Source organism: Molossus molossus, unplaced genomic scaffold, assembly GCF_014108415.1.
Source record: "Molossus molossus isolate mMolMol1 unplaced genomic scaffold, mMolMol1.p scaffold_m16_p_21, whole genome shotgun sequence".
NCBI classification, from domain to species: Eukaryota; Metazoa; Chordata; class Mammalia; order Chiroptera; family Molossidae; genus Molossus; species Molossus molossus.
The window spans coordinates 3427691-3446674 of NW_023425357.1; the positions used below are offsets into that span (position 1 = coordinate 3427691).

Below are 18984 nucleotides of genomic sequence, written 5' to 3' on the forward strand. Positions count from 1 at the left end.
TTGTTGTGTATGTTCATTGGTCATGCATACATGCATGTAAGTTCGGTGATTCATATCTTTCCCCACATACCCCCTCCTTGGAGCCTTATCAGTCTGTACCCCACCTCTATGTCTCTGGGTTAATTTAGTTCAGCAGTTTTTTTAGTTCATTATATTCCACAAATAAATGAGATCATGTGGTATTTGTCATTCTCTGCTTGGCTTGTTTCACTTAGCATAATACTCTCCAGGTCTTTCCATGTTGTCTCAAAGGATAAGAGATCTTGCTTTCTTTCTTACAGCTGCATATTACTCCATTGTGTATATGTACCACTGCTTTTTAATTCATTCATCTACTGATGGACACTTGGGCTGTTTCCAGATCTTAGCTATTGTAAATAGTGCTGCTATGAACATAGGGGTACATAGATTCTTTCTGATTGGTGTTTCAGGTTTCTTAGGGTATATTCCTAGAAGTGGGATCACTGGGTCAAATGGAAGTTCAATTTTTTATTTTTTGAGGTAAAACCATATTGTTTTCCATAGTGGCTGCACCAGTCTGCATTCCCACCAGCACTGTACTGGAGTCCCCTTTTCTCCACACCCTCGCCAACACTTGTTGTTTGATGATTTGTTGATGGCGGCCATTCTGACAGGTGTGAGGTGATACCTCATAGTTGTGTTAATTTGCATCTTTCTGATGATTAGTGATGTTGAGCATTTCTTCATATGTCTCTTAGACATTTGTATGTCCTGTTTGGAGAGGTGTCTATTTAGTTCCTCTGCCCATTTTTAAATTGTGTTCTTTGTCTTTCTTTCGTTGAGTTGTATGAGCACTCTCTATATATAATTTTGGAAATTAACCCCTTATCTGATGCATCATTGGCAATTATGGTTTCCCATACAGTGGGTTGCTATTTCATTTTGATGGTTGTTTCTTTTGCTGTGCAGAAGCTTTTCAGTTTGATGTAGTCCCATGTGTTTAATTTTTCCTTTGTTTCTGTTGCCTTAGGTGATGTATCAGTGAAAAATCTGCTGCGTATGATGTCCGTAATTTTGTTGCCTACATTTTCTTGTAGGATTTTTATGGATTCACGGTTCACATTTAAGTTTTTTTTTATCCATTTAGAGTTTATTTTTGTGTATGGTGTAAGTTGATGGTCTAGTTTCATTTTTTTGCATGTAGCTGTCCAATTTTTCTAACACCATTTATAAAAGAGGCTGTCTGTACTCCATTCTATGCTCTTGTCACCTTTGTCAAATATTAATTGAGCATAGTGTCTTGGGTCCATTTCTGGGTTCTCTATTCTGTTCCAGTGGTCTATATGCTGGTTCTTGTGCCAGTACCAGGCTGTTTTGATTGCAGTCACTTTGTAGTATAACCTGATATCTGGTATTGTGATCCCACCTACTTTGTCCTTTTTCAAGATTGCTGTGGCAATTTGGGTCTTTTTTGGTTCCATATGAACTTTTGAAGTATTTGTTCTAGTTCTGTGAAATATGTTGTTGGTATTGTGATGGGGATTGCATTGAATCTATAGATTGCTTTGGGTAATATGGACATTTTAATGATGTTAATTCTTCCAATCCATGAACAAGGTATGTGCTTCCACTTTATTATATCTTCCTCTATTTCTTTTTTCAATATCTTGTAGTTTTCTGCAAATAGTTCTTTACTTCTTTGGTTAAGTTTATTCCTAAGTATCTTAATTTTTTTGCTGTGATGGTAAATGGGATTGTTATTTTCAATTTCTCTTTCTGTAAGTTCATTATTGGTGTACAAAAATGCTATCAATTTAGTGAGGTTAATTTTGTATCCTGCTACTTTGCCAAATTCATTAATTAAGTCTAGTAGATTTTTGATGGAGTTTTTAGAGTTTTCTTTGTATAATATCACGTCATCTGCAAATAATGACCGTTTCACTTCCTCCTTTCCAATTTGGATTCCTTTTATTTTTTTCTTCATGTCTAATTGCTGTGGCTACGACTTCCTGTACAATGTTAAATAAGAGTGGCAAAAGTGGGCATTCCTGTCTTGTTCCTGTTCTTAAGGGAAATGCTTTTAGTTTTTGTCCATTGAGTATGATTTTGGCTGTAGGTCCTTCATATATGACCTTTATTATGTTGAGATATGGTTCCTCTATTCTCAGATTGCTGAGCCTATTTATCAGAAATGGATGCTGAATTTTGTGGAATGCTTTTTCAGCATTCATTGATATGATCATGTGGTTTTTATTCTTCATTTTATTTATGTGGTATATCACATTTATTGATTTGTGAATATTGTACCAGTCTTGCATCCCTGGGATAAATCCCATTTGGTCATGGTGAATAATTTTTTTGATGTATTGCTGGATCCAATTTGCTAGTATTTTGTTCAGGACTTTGGTGTCTATGTTCATCGGGATATTGGCCTGTAGTTTTCTTTCTTTGTAGTGTCTTGTTCTGGTTTGGGAATTAGAATTATGCTGGCCTCATAGAACATGTTTGGAAGTCTTCCTTCTTTTTGAATTTTTTGAAATAGTTTGAGGAGAATGGGTGTTAGTTCTTTTTTGCCTGTTCGGTAAAACTCCCCGGTGAAGCCATCCGGGCCTGGGCTTTTGTTTGCTGGGAGAGTGTTGATTACCTCTTCAATTTCCTTAGTTGTTATTGGTCTGTACAAGTTTTCTATCTCTTCCTGATTCAGTTTTGGGAGACTATGTGTTTCTAGAAATTTGTCCATTTGGCTTAGATTGTCGAATTTGTTGCCATTTAATTGTTCATAGTTGTTGTTAATGATCTTTTGTATTTCTGTGGTGTCAGTTGTTACTTCTCCTCTTTCATTTCTGATTTTGTGTATTTGGGTTCTCTCTCTTTGTTTCTTGGTGGGTCTATCTAAGGGTCCATCGATCTTGTTTATCTTTTTGAAAAACCAGCTCTTTGTTTTATTGATCCTTTGAATTGTTTTTTTGGTCTCTATGTTATTTATCTCTGCTCTGATCTTTACTAATTTCTTCCTTCTACTTGCTCTGGGGTTTTCTTTTTGTTTGCTTTCTAATTCTTTCAGTCGTGAGGCTAGACAGTCAATTAGAAATTTTTCTTGTTTCTTGAGGTAGGCCTGTAGTGCTATGAACTTCCCTCTCAGAGCTGCTTTTGCTGCATCCCATAGATTTTGTGTTGTTGTGTGTTCATTTTCATTGATTTCCAGGAAGTTTTTAATTTCTTCCTTGATCTTTTTGGTATCCCATTCATTGTTTAATAACATGCTCTTTAGCCTCCATGTGTTCAAATGTCTTTGTATGTTCTTGTTGCAATTGATTTCTAGTTTCATGCCATTGTGATCTGAGAAGATGCTTGATATGATTTCCATCTTTTTGAACTTGTAGAGACTTAGTTTGTGCCCTAACATGTGGTCTATCTTTGAGAATGTCCCATGTGCACTTGAGAAGAATGTGAATTCTGTAGTTTTGGGATGTAATTCTCTGTAGATATCTATTAAATCCATTTGGTTTAGTGTTTCATTTAGAGTCTGTTTCCTTGCTAGTTTTTTGTCTAGAGGATCTATCCAGTGCTGTCAACGGTGTTGAAGTCCCCTGCTGTGATTGTATTGCTTTCGATTTTTCCTTTGAAGTCCTTCAGAAGATTTTTAATATATTTTTGTGCTACTATATTGGGTGCATATATGTTTATCAAGGTTATATCTTCTTGTTGGATAGATCCTTTTAATATTATGTAGTGGCCTTCTTTGTCTCTAGTTATGGCCTATATTTTGAAATCTATTTTATGAGATATGACTATTGCTACCCCAGATTTTTTTTTCTTTCTGTTTGCTTGAAAGATTTTTTTCCATTTCTTCACTTTCAACCTGTGTGAGTCTTTTGTTGTGAGATGAGTCTCTTGTAAACAACATATAGTGAAAGATTTTTTTCCATTTTTTCACTTTCAACCTATGTGAGTCTTTTGTTGTGAGATGAGTCTCTTGTAAACAACATATAGATGAGTCATGCTTTCTTATCCAGTCAGCTACTCTGTTTCTTTTTATTGGAGCATTCAGTCCATTTACATGTAAGGTAATAATTGATATGTACTTATATATTGCCATTTTGTTTAGTTTGGTTATATTTTTCTTTAATTTCTTCTACTAATTACAGCAGTCTTTTAACATTTTTTGCAGTGCTGATTTGGTGCGAATGTATTCCCTTAGCCTTTTTTTTTTTTTTTTTTTTTGTCTGGAAAGCTCTATATTTGACCTTCTATTTTGAATGACAGCCTTGCTGGGTACAGTAGTCTTGGATTCAGATCCTTGTTTTTCATGACCTTGATTACTTCATGCCATTCCCTTTTGGCCTGTAGTGTTTCTTTTGAGAAGTCAACTGAGAGCCTTATGGGGGTTCCTTTGTAGATAACCAGATGCTTATCTTTTGCTGCCTTTAGGATTCTCTCTTTGTCTTTAATTTTTGGCATTTTAAGTACTATGTGTCTTGGTGTTGGCCTGTTTGGGTTCTTCTTACTAGGGGCTCTCTGTGCTTCTTGAACTTGAATGCCTTCTTCCTTCACCAAATTAGGGAAGTTTTCTGTCACTATTTCTTCGAATATATTTTCTAACCTTTTCTCATTTTTTTCTTCTTCAGGGACTCCTATGATGCAAATATTATTACGTTTCCAGTTGTCCCACAGTTCTCTTAAGCTGTCTTCCTCTTTTTAATCGTTTTTTCCTTTCGGTTTTCTGATTGGTTGATTTTTTTCTATCCTGTCTTCTAATTCACTGATCTTGTCCTTAGCTTCCTCTACTCTGCTGTTTAGACCTTCCAATGTGTTTTTTATTTCTCATATGTCATTCTTGATTTTTTCTTGGTGGTTTTTAATTTTCAATTGGTTGATTTTTTACATTTTTATGTCCTTACTCATGCTGTTTAGCTTCCTCAAGATCATGCTTCTGAATTCTAGCTCTGTTTACTTGCTTAACTGCTCCACATTTATCTCATCTTCGGTAGAGGTCTCTTGTTCTTTTATTTGGCTTTTGTTTCTGTGTTTCACCATTTTGGCTATCCCAGTGGGCTTTGGAGCCTGCCAGATTTTCCCAGTGGGTGTTGGTGTTCTGCTGTTTGTTGCTCCCTCTCCTGGTTTTGGATGAGTGAGGAAGGACCTGCATTAAACACCACTGTCAAGTCCCACTTTTTGGGCTAGAGTTGCTATCCCAGGAATGGTACAGCTATCCTCCAGCTTTTTGCCTGGAGGCTATCAGTAGCAGTTACTTGAAGAGCCTTGGGTTCTCGGTTGAATGAAAAACTCCCTCACGTGCTCAGTGTAAGGAGATTTCCCAAGGGTGGGGCAGATGCTGGTTGTTAGTGAGCCTCAATTTGGATTTCAATGGCCCACCTGGTTAGGGTTCAATCTTCAAGGGAGGGGCCACCGCCTTTCCCCAGAGCCCTGGGAAGGAGCAAGATGGCCACTGTCCTGTGTGGCTACTCAGCAAAAGCTCCGAGCCCCCTCCAAATCCCAAGTGTCCCCACACAGTTTCAGTCCAGTCTGCCCTCCCTCTGCCAGAGCCCAATGTGAGTGGCTGTGGCTATTTTAGCATCTGTCCTGGCTCTGCGCTGTGGAACTGTGTGGGGGTTTAACCCAAGGGCGCTGCTCACAGCTAAGGCTGCTGCTCTCTGTGGGCTCCCAGCCCCTTTCTCACATCTCCACAATCCTACCAGGATCGAGTCAGTGTCCCTGGTCATATGGTTTTCCAAGCTGCTTTTCTGTTGCTTTTTCCCATTGATTTGTCTGTGTTTTAGTTGTAATTCTAGTTTGGTCCTGGGAGACAGTCTCTGTAGCTTTCATTCACTCTGCCGCCAATTTGAAATCTCTTTATTGATTTTAGAAAGAGAAGAAGGGAGATGGAGAGAGAGATAGAAACATCGATGAGAAAGAACATTGATGGGTTGCCTCCTGCATGCCCTTCACTGGGGATTGGGCCCAAAACCTGGGCATGTGCCCTGTCCGGGAATCGAACTGGCGACCTCTTGGTGCATAGGTCAACACTCAACCACTTAGCCACACCAGCTGGGCCCCCAGCACTCTTGATGGACTCTTTATGTTTTAAAATTGTGCTCATCATCAATTTCACCATGCCACACTCGATAGCCAGGTCAGACACATGAACACATCTATCATACTTTGAAATTATTTCCTTTTTAAGCTCTATCATTGTTAGATATTTTTTAAAATGTGTTTCATTGATTTTTTAGAGAGAAAGAAAGAAAGATAGAGATAGACACATCGATGTGAGAGACAATCATTGATCAGCTGCCTTCTGCACGCCCCCTACTGGAAATCTGAGCCATAAACTTGGGCATGCGCCCTGACGAGGAATTGAACCAGGACCTCTCAGTCCATGGGGCAATGCTCAATACACTGAGCCACACTAGCTGGGCAATATGACATCATTAACCTTCTTAGGACCCATGGTGACTTACTGTACATATTTAATAACAAGCAGCAACAAAATCAAACACACACACACACACAAGTATTCACAGACAATTTCCTGAGATGTCAGCAATGCCAGGTTTAGTGGTAAATTGACTCATAGTCACACATTCCCTCCTTTGTTTTTCACCTGAGAGATGCATGACTGATCATACAGGTATCAGCATGCACTTTTTGAATTGAGTACTGAAGTGTTTTTGTTTTGTTTTTTAATTCTTACCTGAGGATATTTTTCCATTGATTTTCAGATTGAGTGGGAGCAAGGGAGAGAGAAACATCGATGTGAGAGAGACATTGATTGATTGCCTCCTGCATGACCCTGACCAGGGTTGGGGACCCAACTGCAATTGAGGTACATGCTCTAGACAGGAATCAAACCCATGACTTTTTGGTCCACAGGCTGATGCTCCAACTGCTAAGCCAAACTGGCCAGGGCAAGAAAACTGAAGTTTTGTTTGACAACTGAGACATTGATTTCATGAACAACTTGGTTGAGAGCCGAATTGTTTGAGATGGAGATGTTCAAGAACTGAGGTTTGACTACACAGAACAACCATAAGACAAATTGAAACAATGATCCAGAGGAATCCCAGCAGTGGGGGGTTCAGAAATTGGGATAACAGTGTGGAAATTCATGAAAGAATTCCTGCCAGGGGAACGACAGGAATAAGGATCAGAGATCTGAAACCATCTGTGAATATACCCATCTGCGTGCACACATGTGTGTGTGGGGTATGCATGTGTATATGTGTGTGCAAGTGTGTGTGGTTTTATTTTGTGATTGGTGTATTTGACCTGTCCTCAAGATTCATCCATATTGTAGCATTTGACATAATTTCCCTCTTTTATAAATAAATTTTTAAAGTTACAGTTGACATTTAATATTATATTAGTTTCTGGTGTACAATGAAGTGCTTAGACCTTTGTTTTTTTGTTTTTGTTGTTTTTGGCCATTATTTTCTCATTGTTACATCTCACCTTTTTCTGTTTGGATTCATTGTTCTTCTAATTGAATTACATCACTTTCTATTCCTTTCACTGAATGTGAAAACAGTAAAGTATCTAAAAACTTGAAGCTCTGGAAATGCCTTCTTTCACTCTCATTTTCTTATCAAGTTCCTTGGAAACACTTTATTATTGCAAATAAAATGTATAATTCAACTACTGGGAGAGAAAAAGGCACCTTGTAGTTAAAGGACATCTCCCCCCAAAGCTGTTCTTTCTTGTGGAGACACAGCCTGGCGCGGTGGGTTTAACGAGGGAGATGCAGTTCCTGCTTAGGGATTTGCTCCTGCTGACATGTTCACCTTTGTCCCTTAAATTAATGTGACCCAGTATAAAATCTTCATTAACATTCTGGTCCTTGAAGGTATTTCTCAACCATCTCCTGATATTTTTTGTTCTGAGTAAGTCTAGTCCCAGTGAGCTTGTCATTATGGTGATTTGCATTTAACCAGGAAGTAACTTTAGGACTTTTACAGGACCCTAGGCTGGTCCTCCTTGATGTTTCTTTTGAGTTGAAACTCACATAAAATAAAACTAACAATTTTAATGTGTACAATTTATTGTATATGTATTTTTTTCCTTTTTAATTTACCCTTCATTTACCACAAAAGGTCAAGATACAGATTTCATTTTTAAATCTCTACATCTAATCACTTAGTTGGTCTTTTCTCATTTCTGTAAAATGTTCTGTTATTTATCTCTTGAGCTGTTACTAGATGCCATTCCCACTTTTTTTCCTTCTGACATCTTAAATATGACATTGGCACTTCTCATTTTAGTCCCCAAGTACTTGACATCCCCACTTGAAGCCTTCTTATGCTGCATTCTGGGAATTTCCTCAGTATTGTACTTTACTTTCATAACTGTCTCTTCAGCTGTGTCTCATCCTTGATGGGATGAGTTGTTTTAATGTGTTCATTCTATTGGGTATTTCATCTCTAAGATTTCTAACTCATCATGTTCTTCTGTTAAAAACTCTATATTCTTCTTGTGTCAAAAGTTGACTCCTCTCTTTATTTTTCAAATACTTAAGCATGATTAATATCAAATTACTGTCATCTTTTTCTAGACACTCTATTTCGGTGCATATGATAATCCCATATCATTAGATTACTGTCATAGCACTGCTGTCATTATTAAGATAAGTTTGTTGTCCATTCTTGCTGGAATTGTCTCCTCTCACACACCTGATCTTCCACAGGTTACTCCTGGGGCTGTCCTTGGCATCAGGCTGATGAGGGCCTATCGCAGCAGCTCCTCACCGAGAGATGATTCTCTCAGACTCAGCATTCTGAGTTTATGCCAAACGTTCTGCCCATCAGGGCTGGTGCAATAGGTCACACACACACACGCACACACACACACACACACACACATGGGACAGACACACATGGCTGACAATACAGGACTTAATTTGTTTCAGGCCACACAGGGGAGGTTGCTCACTGTTGACCATGAGCTTGGTCCAGTGGGCAGAGATATCCCAGTACAGTACCTGAACACAAACACAGGACAAAAGACCACAGCTTCCAATCTTCACCTGAACCTTGACTCCTCCCTTCCTGTAAGGACCTGAGGTCCTTCTCTTTGTCTGCATAGGTAGGATCTCCTCCCTGTAATCTGTTGATGACCCCCAGCAACAAAGGCTACAAAGCTTTGGCCTTTGCTTTTTGCTGTGATTTCCTCTCTATTTGGGAAACTTTCATTTCTCTTTGCCTGCGCTTGACTGTGCCTAAAATTCTAGAACTATCATAAGTAGCTTTACTTGGCATTCAGAGCAGACTAGGTCTCTTGACAGGGAGCAAAAATCCTGCACTTGACCCTCTCATCTCCGAACCCACTGAAGCCTTCATCTGGTCTGAAAACTGATGTCTCTCTCCATGAACACAACACCACCTGCCCGCACCTCCTCCAAGGATCCTCATGAGGACACTGAGGCTCAGAGCTAGGACATGACCACTCAAAGTCACACAGGCACTGGGAGATGGGTCTTTAAATAATTATCTGTTTTACAAAAGGAAAGATAAAAACTATATGATCATATCAATAGATGCTGACTAAGCATTCGACAAGATCCGGCACCTATTTTTTATCAAAACGATCAGCAATGTGGGAATAGAGAGATGATATCTCAACATAATAAAGGCCATAAATAAAAAACCCACCGCCAACATCGTAACCAATGGGCAAAAACTAAAAGCATTCCCTTTAAGAATGGAAACAAGACAGGGATGCCCACTTTCACCACTCTTATTTAACAAAGTACTGGAGGCCTTAGCCACAGCGATTAGACATGGAGAAAAAATAAAGGGGATCCAAATTGGAAAGGAGAAAGTGAAACTGTCATTATTTGCAGATGACATGATATTGTACATAGAAAACCCTAAAGACTCCATCAAAAATCTACTAGACTTAATTAATGAATTTGGCAAAGTAGCAGGATACAACATTAACATCAAGAAATCAATGGCATTCTTATACACCAAAGCTAATATCACAGAAAGAGAAACTAAAAAAAAAAATTCCATTCACCATCATAGCAAAAAAAAATAAGATACCTAGGAATAAACTAAACCAAAGAAGTAAAGGTCCTATTCACAGGTCATTGAAAAAAGAAATAAAGGAAGATATAAAAAAATGGAAGCATATACCTTGTTCATGAATTGGAAGACTTAACATCATTAAAATGTTCATACTACCCAAAGCCATCTATAGAGTCAATGCAATCCCCATCAAAATACCAACAACACACTTCACAGAACTAGAACAAAAAATCCAAAAGTTTATATGGAACCATAAAAGACCCTAAATTGCTACAGCAATCTTGAAGGAGAAGAACAATGTAGGAGAGATAACATTACCAGATTTTAGGTTATACTACAAAGCCACTGTAATCAAAACACCCTGGTACTGGCACCAAAACAGGTATATAGATCAATGGAACAGAATAGAGAACTAAGAAATTGACCCAAGACAATATGCTCAATTACTATTTGAGCAAGCGCATAAAGTGGAGTCAACACAGTCTCTTCAATAAATGGTGTTGGGAAAAATAGACAGCTACTTGCAAAAAAAATGAAGCTAGAACACCAACTTACATTATACATGAGAAAAACAGAAAATACATAAAAGACTTAAATGTAACTCATGAATCCATAAAAATTCTAGAAGAAAATGTAGGCAACAAAATCTCAGACATCATACGCAGCAGAATTTTCACTGATACATCACCTAAGGCAACAGAAACAAAGGAGAAAATGAACATATGGGACTACATCAAACTCAAAAGTTTCTGCACAGCAAAAGAAACAACCATCAAAATGAAAAGGAATCCCACTATATGGGAGACCATAATCACAAATGATGCATCAGATAAGAGGTTAATTTCCAAAATATATAGAGTGCTCATACAACTCAACAAAAGGAAGACAAAGAACACAATTTTAAAATGGGGAGAGGACCTAAATAGACACCTCTCTAAAAGGACCTACAAATGGCCAAGAGACATATGAAGAAATGTTCAACATCACTAATCATCAGAGAGATGCAAATTAAAACAACAATGAGGTATCACCTCACACCTGTCAGAATGGCCGCCATCAACAAATCTTCAAACAAGTGTTGGCGAGGGTGTGGAGAAAAGGGGACTCTAATACACTGCTGGTGAGAATCCAGACTGGTGCAGCCACTATGGAAAACAATATGGTGTTACTACAAAAAGTTAAAAATTGAACTTCCATTTGACCCAGTGATGCCACTTCTAGGAATATACCCTAAGAAACCTGAAACACCAATCAGAAAGAATCTATGTACATAGCAGCACTGTTTACAATAGCTAAGATCTGGAAACAAACCAAGTGTCCATTAGTAGATGAGTGGATTAAAAAGCCGTGGTCCATGTACACAATGGAATACTATGCCGCTATAAGAAAGAAAGATCTTTTATCCTTTGAGACGACATGGAGGGACCTGGATAGTATTATCCTAAGTGAAACAAGCCAAGCAGAAAAAGACAAATATCACATGATCTCACTTATTTGTGGAATATAATGAACATAACAGTCTGAGGAATAGGGTAGACCCAGAAACATGGAAGTAGGGTATAGATTGACAAGCCTCAGAAGAAGGGGTGGGGGGGGAGGGAAGAGATAAACCACAGAACTTCCCAGAAACATGAAACTAGGGTACAGACTGATAAGCCTCAGGAGAGGGGGTGGTGGGGGGAGGGAGGAGATAAGCCACAGAACTTATATGCATGTTCACATAACCAATGGACATGGACAACAAAGCTGGGGATGGGGCAGGGGTATTGGGAGGAGGGTTTCAATGGGGTAAAAAAGGAGAAACATCTATAATGAAAATAAAATTTAAAATAAGATAAAATAATATATCAAAAAATAAATAAATAAATAAACACGTGAGACAACAAAAATAAATAAAGAAAATCAATAAAGAAAAAAAATTTAAAAAAAATTTTAAAAAAGAATGCTGATGGTATGTCTGCCGGTGTGGCTCAGTGTTGAGCATGAACCCATGCATCAGAAGGACTCTGGTTTGTTTCCGGGTCAGGACACATGCCCTGGTTGTGGGCTAAATCCCCAGTGGCGGGCATGCAGGAAGCAACCCATCGATGTTCTCTCTCATCGATGTTTCTATCTCTCTCTGCCTCCCATCTCCTCTCTCTCTAAAATCAATAAAGGGAGGAAGAAAGAATGTTGATGGTGCGAGTGGTGTAAACATGCTCATGAAACAGTGGTCACAGGCCATGGAAGAGGTAGAAACACTGTTGCTGACTCAGATAAGCAAAAAGCAGTTCACCGGTGATAGCATTTCGGAGGCAGTGAAATGTGAAAAGGGGAAGCTGACCTCCTGAAAGACCCCCCTGGAGTGAGTGGTAAAAGTGACTCATTTAAGATGAGTAGGAGGTGGGTCGATACATTTAAGACAGGAAGTGGCATTTAACGGGTAGAGAGGCCCAGGGAAACTGCCATTTCTAATGAAGTCGCTGCTGATCATTTCACAACTGATAACAATGATAGCCCAGCTGGTGTGGCTCCGTGTCCTGAGCATTGCCCCATGGACTGAGAGGTCCCAGTTCAATTCCTCGTCAGGGCACTTGCCCAGGTTGCATGCCTCTCTCACATCAATGTTTCTCTCTCCCTCACTCCCACTCAATCTGAAAATCAATGAAAAAATATCCTCGAATTTTAAGAATTCCAAGAATACCTAGAGGCTGAGGGATTTGTTTCGCAACAAGTGTTCAGTTGTGATGAGACAAGTCTCTTCCATAAAAAAAAAAGAAAAGAAAAGAAAAGAAAAGCCAAAGAGGGTCAACGTCACACAGGAGAAGCCACCGCCAGGACACAAAGCAATGAAGGACAGATGACCTTATTGTGTGTGGGAATGCAAGAACTTCAAATCCAATCCTCTACTTATCTGCCCTTCTGCAAACTTGCAGGTTTTCAAGAAACACAATGTTGATGGATCCTTAAGAACGGAAGGACAGCCAAGGACGAGTTTCCCGTGTGATCTTGCAAGCAACACATGCAGATTAAGGAACTGCAAGCAGTTCCTGAAACAAATTCTTGAAAATGTCTCAAAGGTTCATGAGGCCCATTGTGTTTCCACTATAGAGTAAACCGACCTTAAAGATTAGATAATAGCATTGAAACTAGTCACTGCTTGATGAGCATTAGTTATGTGCATATAGTTAAAGGTTAGATATTACCATAAAGATCATCTCTGTTGACTATGCATTGTTTATGCTAATTACTTACATACTCTTCAGATGTAATTGGTAAACATTGTGATAAAAGCCCTGGTGGGCCTGAGATTGATGCTACATGCCTGAGCAAGCTGTAGCCCTCCCCGCTCATCTTCAATACATCTTGCCTGCTGATGCTTTCTTTGCATCTCCGGTCATTTTGAATGCAACACCATGTCATGAAACCAAGTTGAATATGATATAGAAGGCTAATAACAAAGCTTGGGTAACCAGGCAATTTTTTGTTGCGTGGATTTATTAAGTGTTTGCCCCAAGTGTGAAGAAATGCTCCCGGGGAAAAATGATTACCACTCAGGGCACTTCTATTTTTGAATATATAATTTAGTATTATTCTTTTTTAAATATATATGTTTTTATTGATTTTTTTTTTTTAGAGAGACAATAACATCAATGAGAGAGAAATATCGATAAGCTACCTTCTATATGCTCCCTACTGGGGATCGATCCCACAACCCAGGCATGTGCCCTGACCGGGAATCAAACTGGTGACCTGCTGGTGCATGAAACAACACTCAACCACTGAGCACTTCTTGTAATGGACAAAGCTCCTGCCCACCTTCCAGGCATGGAGGCCAAGTTGGTGGAGGAGTATAGCTTCACCACTGTTAAATTCTTGCCACCTAACACAACTGCTCTCATCCAGCCCATGGACCAGCAGATCATTTCTAATGTTAAGAAACTACACTAAGCCACTGTTTCAGAGGTGCTTTGAGGTAACCTCTGAAACTAATGTAACCCTCAAGGAGTTCTGGAAGAACCATTTGATATCCTTACTTGCTTGAGGCTCATAAACAAAGCATGAGGGCAAGTGTCTTTCAGGACCATTTACCCCCTTTTACCCTCATCTACCTCCTCTCACCCCTACTTCCCTCTGGAAATCACCATACTGTTGTCTGAATCCATGAGCCTTTCTTGTTTTTCTTTGCTTAATCCCTTCAGTGGGTGGGTGGGTGGGTGGATGGATGGATGGATGGATGGATGGGTAGATGGATGGATGGATGGATGGATAAATGGATGGATGGATGGATGGATGGATGGATGGATGGATGGATGGATGGATGGATGGTGGGTTGATGAATAGAATAGATAATGGATGTAAAAATGAAGAGATAATTAGACAAATGTATTAATGAAGTTATTTATTAGTTTCAAACATTACATGCCCAAGAGACAAAGTTGTAGTTGTAAGATTAATAGGTTGTGTATAGGTGTGAATCTAAACCAGCCATGTGAGACAGACCCTCATGTCATAGGGCTGAGAATGAGACAGTCAAGAGGAGTCAATAATGACAGGGAGGGAAATAACCAAAGTTTGATGGAGGTGTCCTCTATAGAAACATGGCACCCATTCTCCTGCACCCAAATCTGTTTACTCCCCCTGGACATTCTCAGAGGATAGTTTTCCCAATGCACGGTCCAGACTTGTGTTCACCACCTCCTGGGATCATCAGATGTGCTCCAAGGTGCCCCACTCTGAATGTACATCGTTCCCTCTGTGTTTACATCCTCTCTGCATCATGGATTCATCTGGGGCTGTTCTGAGACTGAAGTAGCAGCACCCCAAGGACCACCAGGATCAATCCAGATGAGGTTCCCCACGGTGTAGTCTTGGGAGTGAGAGGCTAAAAATTGTGGGCAAAGAGGTAACTGAGGTCAAAGCAGACCCAAGTCATCCCAGATTCCTGGATGTCCACCCAGAACACTCGCTTTCCCATGACAGGACATGACCCTCTGCACCCAGCCTTGTAACTGAGAGATTCTCCTACTCACTGCTTTTGGGGGTCTTACTTGTTTTGTGATGGGTTTGTGGTGTTAGCTGCTCCTGAGAACCATGAGAAGAGGGAGCGCACCCAAGCCCAGCCTGCTCTGTGTTCTCAGTTCTATTATCCCACTTCTCACAACGTAAGTTCTGTGCTGTCCATACTGAACCCCTTCTCTGCTGTAGACAGGTTCCCTCTGGATTCCTCATTGCTCACCCAGGCTTCGGTAGCGTGTGAATGTAGATCTCATTTCCGAGTCCCAGTAGAACATATGTTGGTGGTTCCTCAAGATCAGAACAATGTTCTCTCCAATTCAGTGGAGCTCTGGTCTGTTCTTTCACTCTGGGATGAAGAACCACATTGTTTAATCTGTTGGGGAGGAGAATGTTCACCAATTCAACAGCTGAGGACCCAGGATACTGGGGTGAGGGTATGGTGGTCAGGGGCTTTGGATTTCTGGGGCACAAGGTTGTGAAAGTCTGGGGCTGACCCCCTTTTCCTCAAGCAGTTCACTTGGTGGTTCATCCTCCCTAATCTTTCATCAATCATTCTTCATGTAAGTAGGAATACCTACCACAGGCTATACATGTGAGTTCAGTACACCTGGACATAATTTACATGTTTACACATTTATACATTGTTACGCATATAAACACACACACACACATGCATATTATTTCCCAATGTTCGTGTTGAGTCAGTAACTCAATATGACAGTATTTCTGAATTTCTGAAGAAGGAAGGAGTAAGAATGTAGCTGAGCAGGTAAACAGCCAACATGTAAATCCATACCAGGTGAAATATGCTAGTTAGTTCGATGGATAAATATTTTAAATTAAAGATGATATCATGTTTCTACACACATACCCATATAAATATATGGTTATAAGGAAAATTCTAGACCTATGTAACCAAACTGTAGGTGTGTGTGTGTGTGTGTGTGTGTGTGTGTGTGTGTGTGTGTGAGAAGGGAAGGAGAATGTATTAGGGAAGAAGGAGGCAGATCTATTCTGAGGACCGTCACCAGTGAAGGTCTTCCTTGGAAATGGTAGTCAAGCTGATTTCTGAAAGGGGAAGAGGGGCCCTGAGCAGCCCTGTGAAGACCCAACTCTCTTCCTGAGCTTCCTGCTCTTGCTGATTCCCGCTTTCAGTGTCTCTGGAGGCAGAATCACTGGACCTCCCCAAGCCATCATGGCACCAGGTGCTCCCCACTGACGTTCTCAGTAAGGACGGGGCTTCCTTACCTGAGACGAGAAGCTTCAGGGCATCACTTGGCTGTGACCACACCTGGGGGCTGTTCCTGTCACAGCCATAGCAGCTAAATGTCCCCCTGTGGCTGGGGGTCACAGGGCCCGCAGGGAACAGGGCCTGGGACTGTCCACTGGGCTGAGGCTATGAATCCAGGGTCCAGAATAACCCATGATCTCCCTCCTCTGTCAGAATGATTCTGCAGAAACCATGCCGTGAGCCACACTGGTGAGTCAAGTTCCCTCCTGAGGTCAAGTGGGCAGGGCTGAGAGGCTGGGCTTGCTGTAGACTCCTGGGAGGGGAGGAGACAGCATGTTCAATGGTGCTCACACCTCGTACTTCTCAGGCCTGGGCTGTGAAGGGTGGAGACAGACTGAGAGCAGACCCCTGAGTGTCCCCTCACCTGTCAGCAGCAGCTCCAGGGGTCACTGCGCTCTGACCAGCCAGCAGGACTGTGACAGTGACAATAATATCTCCCTGCAGTGCCCTCTGTCATGTTTGTGATGGGAGCTTGACTTTGTTTCCAGGTTCTAGTGGGGGCTGTTGGACCCATGTCAGTGGGCCTCCTTCTTTGTGCAAACTCCTGGGCCACCAGAGTACCCCAACACAAGATGGTCACAGAGGTCCCACAGGGGGTCTCAGGGCCTGGCTTAGTCAAAATGGTGGGTTTTGTTGGGGAGCAGTGTCCCTGGGGAGAATCAGAGACTGGGTTACAAGACATTTCCCACCCCCAGTTCCTATTTCTCAGCTCCAGATCTCCCAGAAGTCCCCATGCATCCGCCCAAAACTCCGATTCTCCATCCCAGCTGCCTGGGTGGTGGTCCCTAGACCACAGTGAGGAGTGGGACATGAGACTTCTGGGGACAAACCCACTTGCCTGCACTCAGGTCTTCAGAATCACACTCAGCCCTGGAAGAACGTTCCCTGTGAGAGATTTGCCCCTGAATCCTGAGCAAAACCCTCCTCCCTTTGAGCCTTCTGATTTGAGGGGTGGGCAGGCCTGCTGAGAAACCAGGGTTTCTCCTTCCCCTCCTCAAATCTCACCAAGGCAGAGCAGGGTTGTGAAGGTGGGGGGTCATGATGTCTCTTCCTCTGGTTCTGGCTGTGTTGAAAGAGATTGTGGTGCCATCAGAACAGAGATGAGTATAGAATGTAGCCACTGGGAGGCTGGCGGTATTTGTCATGGTGTTGCCAGGTCAGCAGCCCCACAAGAAGGGGAACGACCTATCCATAGGTGCATCATTTCCAGGATGGAGCGTAAAATAGACCAGGAGCCTTCCTGGAATGCCCCTTTGAAGTTAGGAGAAAGAGGGCACTTTCTTCCCCTTCAAAGCCTCCCCCAAGGGGTCACCATCATCCTCAGCCAACCCATCAGTACTTCTTTGTTGGGTCCTCACCAAGGACAGTGTTATCCAGGCTCCAAACATGCCTCAGGAAGACGTGGGTTCCTGTGGCCGGCAGAGCTCAGATCAGCAGAGACACACGTTTACCACCTAACTGTGCAGTTCAGGGTGAGTGTCACGGTGACAATAAGCACAGAGGAGAAATAAGGAAAGGAAAACGAACTCTTCTCCTGGCCCCAGAGTATGGGCTTTCTTTACATCACATCCCTGTCATGAATTTATCCTTTTTCTTGCAACAGCATCCACCTCTCCTTCCTGGGAACAAGACTGTGTCTCATTGCTGCCTCCTCGGGGCCCTTGTTCTTCAGGCAGAACTATGCCCTCATCCTGTGAGCCTGCCCTCAGGTCTTCAGCTTTAAGGGGCAAGGGATAGGTTAGTGCTCTAATTTTGGTGACACAGCTCATTTTCATTTAGATGCCCCTCCATTGCCCACTGACTTTGTGCCCTTGAGCAGTAACATGCCGTCTCTGGGCCTCAGTTTCCCCATCTGCAACACGTTGCCATGAACCCTACTCCTTAGAGTGGTTGTAAGTTCAGCTGTGCCTGGGACGTGGGAGGGATCGATCCTCGTTGATTTCCAGATCGGATGGAGCTATGTGGGTTGACACGTGAGAGGGTCAAGGTATCTGACTCCAAAGTCAAGGTGGACAATGGATATGCCCCTTCAAGAGCCCCCGTCTGCTCCTAATGCTGAGAGATGCTACTTATAATACTTCTGAAATATGTACCACACTCAATGTGGAAAAAGAGAAGTAAAGGTTCCCACTATCAGAAGCATCTACAGTAAATAACATAGGCCAACGCTGAGTGGCCTCCAATGCCTGGGACTCACAAGGGGTTATCAGAGGGGAGGTGTCCACCTTTGTGAGGTCAGAAAAGATTCTGAATGGGACTCACATGCAGGGAGGAGATTTGGAATAAGAAGAAATTTGGAAGCAGAGTGGATCCTTCTCCATGTTTTGGGATGGGCACTGGGATATTTCTGCCCACTGACTTAGCCCATGGTCAGCACTGAGCCATGTCCCATGTGTGTGTGTGAGACAGATTCAACCCAGTCTAGTCCTGCATAGGTATCTGTCCAGGTGTGAGTGTGAAGCTCACATTGAAGCTGTCCCTTCCAGGCACATGACAGATGCTAAGTTTAAGAGAGTGGACACCATGGGACAGTACACTTCACCCCTTTCAGGTTGGAATGTAAGGAGGGCCTTGGGAAAACTCTCTACCAACAATCCGGTGTGTGGGAGGTGAGTGTCCAAAAGGAATAGACATCAAAATGACACATAGTGACTCTAGAAGGTTTGGCTCAGCAGTAAGAAAATCAGCCCATGGACTAAAGGGTCACAAGTT

At 41.7% G+C, this 18984-nt stretch overlaps 2 protein-coding genes across 3 annotated transcripts in view; one reads left to right on the plus strand and one right to left on the minus strand.

Annotated features, from left to right (window-relative positions):
- Window positions 1–18984, plus strand: part of LOC118639337 (leukocyte immunoglobulin-like receptor subfamily A member 2) — a 462866-nt gene that overhangs the window by 162003 nt on the left and 281879 nt on the right. The gene's annotated exons all lie outside the window — the stretch shown is intronic.
- The window catches only part of LOC118639329 (leukocyte immunoglobulin-like receptor subfamily A member 6), a 77463-nt gene that overhangs the window by 5095 nt on the left and 53384 nt on the right, over window positions 1–18984 (minus strand). The gene's annotated exons all lie outside the window — the stretch shown is intronic.